The sequence below is a fragment of the Pristiophorus japonicus genome, chromosome 11 (genome assembly GCF_044704955.1).
Source record: "Pristiophorus japonicus isolate sPriJap1 chromosome 11, sPriJap1.hap1, whole genome shotgun sequence".
Classification (NCBI taxonomy): Eukaryota; Metazoa; Chordata; class Chondrichthyes; family Pristiophoridae; genus Pristiophorus; species Pristiophorus japonicus.
In genome coordinates, this window is record NC_091987.1 from 156,105,915 (window position 1) to 156,113,072 (window position 7,158).

The 7,158-nt window shown below is 41.9% G+C and overlaps 1 pseudogene; it reads right to left on the reverse strand.

Moving 5' to 3' along the window:
- Positions 1 to 707: 707 nt before the first annotated feature.
- LOC139275623 (probable G-protein coupled receptor 139) lies at positions 708 to 6,642 on the reverse strand (annotated as a pseudogene).
- Between the last annotated feature and the right edge of the window lie 516 nt (positions 6,643 to 7,158).

Sequence of the window (7,158 nt, forward strand, 5' to 3'; positions counted from 1 at the left end):
GTCATTGATTAACCCACACCTTTCTGGATGAAGAAAGACAGTGCAGGGCTACAGAGAAAGGGCGAGGTGATGTGGGACAGGCTGTGAGTCGGCACGGGCTCGATGGGCCGAATGGGCCTCGTCCTTGCTGTAACAATTTTATAACTCTGATTCTATGATTTTCGAAAGTGTTATAATGATTCATTAATGGACGTGATGAATAGATGTGGCTATAACGGATTGCAAAGGGCTATAAAGGCCTTATTGGAGATGCTGCCAGTATTCGTGCAGACAGGAGTTGCACTGACTCAGGAAGCAAGTAACAGCTGTCCATGTTTGTGCAGGGCAGAGGGGCCTTTCCAGAGGGGCCTGAGAGAGAGTCGTACCCCGCACAGAGCACCCAGTCTAGAGAGTGTGTGAGTGTGTGAGCAAGTGATCCTTCACCCGGATCACTGGCCCATCACCGGGAGCCGAGGGGAGACAAGCAGTGAGTGACTGTGTTACTATTCGCCCAGATCACTGAACCCTCACGCATTGTAGACAGTGTGTGAATGAGCATATTAATGTTGACCCCGATCATGGGCCCCTCACAGGGGGGTGCCCAGTGTTTACAGTGCGTGAGTGAACGTGTTAATATTCAGCCAAATCACTGGCTCCACGCAGTGAGAGCGACTCGCTCACAATATCAGGACACAGGGAGTCGGAGGCTGCAAAGTCTCCGCTGATTCTCATCGTTTAATGAATTTCACAATCAAAGTAAATGGATATTTCCCCACATTCTTCAACTGCTCTCTGAAATTAGTCTGTGTCAAGGAATAACTAACCGTGTTTGTGCAGCAGCTCAGCAGCTGCAGCATGAATCCAAATTCCCTCACATAAACCGGTAGATATATCTGCCAAGCATCGAACAGCGCAATGAGCCCCACAGAGAATACACCATATATACCGACCATAACAGGATGAAATTCCCCGAGATAAGAAGCAGTAAAATGATGGATTTCCTGCGGCTCTCCATCTCTGGGTCTCTAGGACTCTCCACATTGCTGGGACACCGGAGTCTCCTGCGGGCTCTGCTGGACACTAAAATGTATCTGACGGTGAGAGCATTGAGCAGCACTATGACCACAAATGGGACACACGGGGTGAGGATGTAATGCAGGAACTCGATTGTTCCCCAGACCATTAATCTCATTAACCTAGTTTTTATATTACAAAACCAGGGGTTATTAAATAGCTCATCTGACAGCATAAAATACCAGAAAATATCTATTAAGCAGCTCATCACAGTCACTGTTCCCAGAACCATAGCCGCAATTTTTCAGTTGCAATATTTAGTCTTCAGCTTCTGGCAACAAATCGCCACAAATCGATCAAAGGTGAAAGTGACAGTGAACCAGACAGAACAGTTTGTGGCTGCATAAACCAGGACAGCGTGGATATTACACACGGGGAGGAAGAACAGGAAATAAAAATATCGCCGATAAACAATCGGAATGTGCCTCAATATGAGGTCGAGGATAATGACCAGTAGATCTGCCGCTGCCATGGCCACCAGGTAGCGAGTGACACATTTAGAGAGACTGCACTTTCCCCGAGATAGGATCACAATCATTACTACGTTTACTGCGAGGAAGGCAAATAAACAGAGAAAGTATACATCAGGCTGCGAGCAAGAGCAACAGTTTAATGGAATTTGGGGTGAAAAATGCAAATCATTATCGAAATGTACATTTCTTGGCAATAAAATTAAGGAAACCGCAAAGACGTTCTATAAATATATTGAGAACAAGAGGATAACTAAAGAAAGGGTAGTGCATAATACAGACCATGAGTGGAGGCGGAAAATGTTGGTATGGTGCTTAATCAATTTGTTGTGTCTGTTTTCACAAAGGAACAGGAAAATGCAGATACTGCTATGATCGAGGAGTATGAAGTTGTGGATGAAGTAAACATAATGAAAGAGGAGGTATTAAGGGGTTTAGCAGCTTTGAAAGTAGATAATTCCCCAGGCCCGGACGAATTGCATTCCAGTCTGTTGAGGGAAGTAAAAGAGGAAATAACAGACGCCTTGACCATTATTTTCTAGTCCTCTTTATATTTGTGCATAGTGCCGGAGGATAGGAGGACTGCTATCGTGCTACCCTTGTTTAAGATGGGAGAAAGAGTTAGGTCTAGTAATTCCAGGCCTGTCAACCCAACATCAGTGATGGCAAAATTATTGGATATATCTACATTTGGAAAGGGAAGGATTAATAAGGGGCAGTCAGCACGGATTTATTAAAGGATGATCGTGCTTGACTAACTTGATTGAATTTTTTAAGGAGGTAACCTAGACGGTCGATGAGGGTAGTGCATACCATGTAGAGTACAGGACTTTAGCAAAGCATTTGATAATGTCCCACATGTTAGACTGGTCATGAATGTTAAAGCCCATGGGATCCAGGGAGCCAGGGCAATGTGTCTACTTGAATCAAAATTTGGCTTAGAGTTAGGAAGCAAAGGATTATGGTTGATGGATGTTTTTGTGACAGGAAGGATATTTCCACTGGGGTTACACAGGGCTCAGAACTGGATCCCTTGCTTTAGTGGTAGATATCAATTATCTACATTTGAATATAGGGAGCACGATTAATAAGTTTGCACATGGTGCTAAAATTGTCTGTGTGGTTGTGAATGAAGAGGAAAGTCATGGACTGCAAGAGGATATAAATATACTGGTCTGGTGGGCACAGCAGTGGCAAATAGAATTTCTTTCGGAGAAGTTTAAGCTTATGCATTTTGGGAGGACTTTATTAAGTGTTGATGAGCAGAGGGACCTTGGAGTGTTTGTCCACAGAACCCTGAACATATCAGGCAATATGGAAAAGATGGTTGAGAAAGCGTACGGAATTCTTGGTTTATTGGGAGAGGCATCGAATACAAGAGCAGGGAGGTTATGCTTACATTGTGTAATATTCTGGTTAGGCCACAGCTGGAATACCGCTTGCTGTTCTGGGTGCCATGTTATAGGAAGGACGTGATTGCAATAGAGAGGACGCAGATGCTGCCGTGAATTGAGAAACGCAGCTGTGAGGACAGATTGGAGAGCCTTGCTCTGTTCTCATTTGAACAGAGGAGGTTGTGAGGAGACCTCACTGTGGTCTACAACATTTTGAGGGGTCTGGATAAAGTGGGTAGCAACGGCCAATTTCCATTGGTGGAGGAGTCAATTATGAGGAGTTTAAGTGGTTGTTTGAAGGTTCAGAGGGGATTTGAAGGGGGCTTCTTCACGCAGAGTGTTCTGTGTTAATGGACCATAGTGCCTGGAAAAGGTCGTGGATGCAAATACAATCACCACATTTAAAATGTGCGTGGTTGTAACTTAAAGAGGCGTAACCTGTAGGATTACGGAGCTAGAGCTCTTAATTGGGAATAGAATGTACAACCTGTTGTTGGCTGACGCAGAAACGATGGTAAGTACAGCAGCAAATCGAATCCGGCCACCGTGATCTATTGGATTTATTTCAATCACCTGGATGGGTCGGAGACGAATTTTCCTAGATTTTTTTCCCTCAATTTGCCTGGGTTTTTACTTGTTTTCTGCGCCTCCCAAGAGATCAGATGGCTCAGGTTGGGTTGGAGTGCAGAATATTTTGGTGCAATGGGCGTCGCTGTTGTATGGGGCAGATGGTTGGCCTGGGTGCTCTTTACCTTTCCGCCTTTGTTAATTGTTCATATGTTTATATGTAACCTTCAGGGCTGCTGACCGAGGGCCGTGTGGCTCTTTGTCGGTTGGCGTGGACACGATAGGCCGAAATGGCCTACTTCTGCCCTTTGTTTTTCTATTTTTCTATGTTTCTATGACATTCGATGAAATAATCTAATTATATTATCCGGGGAGCTTAATACAGGGTTTTTTAAAAAAGAATTATCAATAATACATCGTGGAATCACTAAATGAAATGGAAATAAATACAACAGGAAAGTAACAGATGTTTAATCAATCGGAGGTCAAGTGATAGAACTACCTTTATCTCTGCAGACAAAAGCGCCATACCATGTACCAGGTCAAAAAGGACCAGAACCTTTCAAAAAGTCTTCCTGTCCTGGGGTCAGTCAGCATTTGGAGCGGTGTAATTCGCTTCTGTGCCCCTGGATTAGGGAGTTGGATATCGCGCTGGATTCCCACTTGGTTAGAATATCCATTATATTGAGAAGAGAAAATGAATGCAACAGCAAAATACATAACCATTTTCCTTGGCATGCAATGATTACTGGCAAATGTATTTAAAATGTACGGATATAATATGACAATGCTAAGATAGTGAATACGTAAGCACTGTAGTTACAAATATAACAGGGCTGAGAGAAATGTGTGAAAGAATTAGTTTTATGTATTTTTGTTGAAATATATCAATTGTCGCTTATAGAAAGGAAGACATTCCAAATAAAATTGCAACAAATAGGCACCGAAATAAAATAAATAGTTATCATTGACCAGGTTATGCCCGACAAAATGCATGTATTAGTATCAAGACAAGGCGAGTTATCCCTCAGGCAAAGAGTCAGCGAATGATTTAGTAAAGTATATCAACACAAATGGAAGAGATTTGTACATGTCCTTTATCACCTGTTGGATTTCACTTGTGCACAGAAAATTATTCAAGAAAATATGAATAGACTTTCATATTCTCAATATATCCGTTAAAATTAGCTGGGATTATTTATCCTGAAATATAGCAGGAGGTGATAGAGAACTGTGCCAGACAGACATGGCATCCACGTGTAAATTCATGACAAAGATATGGAATAAGGCAAGAGAGATCTGTCTGAATGAACATTTTGTGAGAATGTAAATTATCCTTGAAACCTATTCTGACCATCAGAAGCAGTGCCACGAATGTAGAACTGGACAGGTTTGCAAAGGAGACACTGACTGGAACTGAATGATTTGTGGACATTTCAGACATTTATGATCATCTGCCAGGATTTGTTCCATTGAATTTATTTCAGTAACCAGTCCGTGCATTAAGTGACTGTGTATGTGCCAGTAACCATACCGTGCATTAGGTGACAATGTGTCAGCAAGCATACCGAACTTTAGGTGACTGTTTCATTAAACATGCCAAAAGTTAATTACTGTGTTTGTTAATACTGGACATTAGGTGACTATGTGTCATTAACCATACCGAGCACGAGGTGACAGTGTGTGTCAGTAACCACACTGAGCATTAGGTGAAAAAAGCAGCAAACTACTGTGGATGTGGAAAATGTGAAATGGAAACAGAAAATGTTGGAAATACCCAGAAGGTCAGTCAGCACCCATGGAGAGAGTAACACAGTTACGTTTCAGGTCGATTATCTTTAGCCATTGGGTGAAAGGTCGAGTAAATCAAGACAACTTTCATTTCACCTGTTATAAACGTTCAGGGCAGAGAGAATATTGAAATTCGTTAAATAAAATTTCTCGACCAATATCTTTGCCTGAGTCGACTATAGAAAATTTGAAACTTGGTAAAACGTTTCACACTCAGAATTAATAGCCAACTGCAGTGTGGATAGGATAGCGAAGGGCGAGGAGAGAAACACATTTAAGAAACATTTCGAGAATTAATAGATGGATACAGAGAATACCAGGGACTTTCACAGCTGTGTGAAATGGGCATTGCAATGGGACAAATTGGAGGTGGTGGGATTTGATGATAGAATCATAGAAATTTACAGCACAGATGGATGCCATTCGGTCCACTGTGTCTGGGCTGGCTGACAAAGAGCTACCCAATTTAATCCCACTTTCCAGTTCTTGGTCCATAGCCTTGTCGGTTACATCACTTAAATTACACATCCAAGTACTTTATAAATGTGCTGAGAATTTCTGCCTCTACCACTCTTTCAGGCGGTGAGTTCAAGGCCCCTATCACACAATGAAAGAAAAAACATTTCTCCTCAAATCCCCTCAAATTCTCCTACGACTGAAGTTAAATCATTAATATGACAATATTAAAACAGAGAGATTATAGGATCAGGAGCAAATGTTGATCAGTGATCATGGCAGTGATTGTTGAATGGTACTTGGTGCGAGTTATGATGCAGACAGTGGAGTTTTGTATGACGTCTCGAATAGATGAGTCTAAATGTAACAAAGAAATGGATGAGAGTTTATGGAACATTCGGCCTGATATGGTGCAGAGACCAGACGAAATTAAGGAGGAGGTAGTTGGCAGGTTTGGTAATTCAGAGGATGTGAGGTCAGAAATCAGCTGTGGCTCAACAAAAAGGCAGAGGTTGCGAGCTTTCAAATTCAATCTCAGATATTGGTCAATGAGCGGGAATACATCGTTAGATAGAAAATTGAGTTTGTGATACAGACCAAAGGTTTAACTGGCAAGCACAGTAATACCATGAAACGTGATTTACAGATCTAATTGCTGGATATGGAAACTTAACACGGACACCAAGTTCAGCAAAGATGACAAGTAAATTACAAGAACTGAAATACAGTTTGCTGTGGTTTGCCGAGTTAATAGCTGGATAGAGAGACTTACCCGGAACACCAACAACAGCAAGCAGTGCATAGTAAATGTATTTAAAAGCATGAAGTGCCAATTCTATCCGTATGTGTAACAGAATTCTATTATAATATTCATAAAGAATGTGAAACTCCCAGATGAAACTCCTGTCCATTGCTGTAACATTCCAAGTCACTGTTGTCAGATTCCAATCCATTTTTGTAATATTCTAATTTACCAGAACGCAGATTCTGGCTGCCTCTCTGTGGAGCAGTGTTCTGATCTCTGTTAGTGCCGGAGGTGAAACTCTCACTGATACTATGCGATAACGCTTTGAAATGAATTCCTTATTAATAGAAGAGGGAGACCATGCAAAGATACATTAGGATCCATGGAGAATACCATTAATTGCAGTCACTGAACAAACAGCTTCAGTTAACCCATGGAGACTGACATTAATTACAGCTTCACTTAACCCATTTCAATCCAACACTTTTTGTACCACAGTAATGTAACACATTTCCCCGGTCCACCATAGTGGTTATGTTACTGCACTAGTAACCCAGAGCCCCGGAATAATGTTCCGGAGCCATGATTTCAAATCCCACCATGGCAGCTATGGAGTTTAAATATAATGAATAAAACTGAAAGGGAAAGATAGTAAAGAGGTGGGGAGGAGACATCGTGGTAC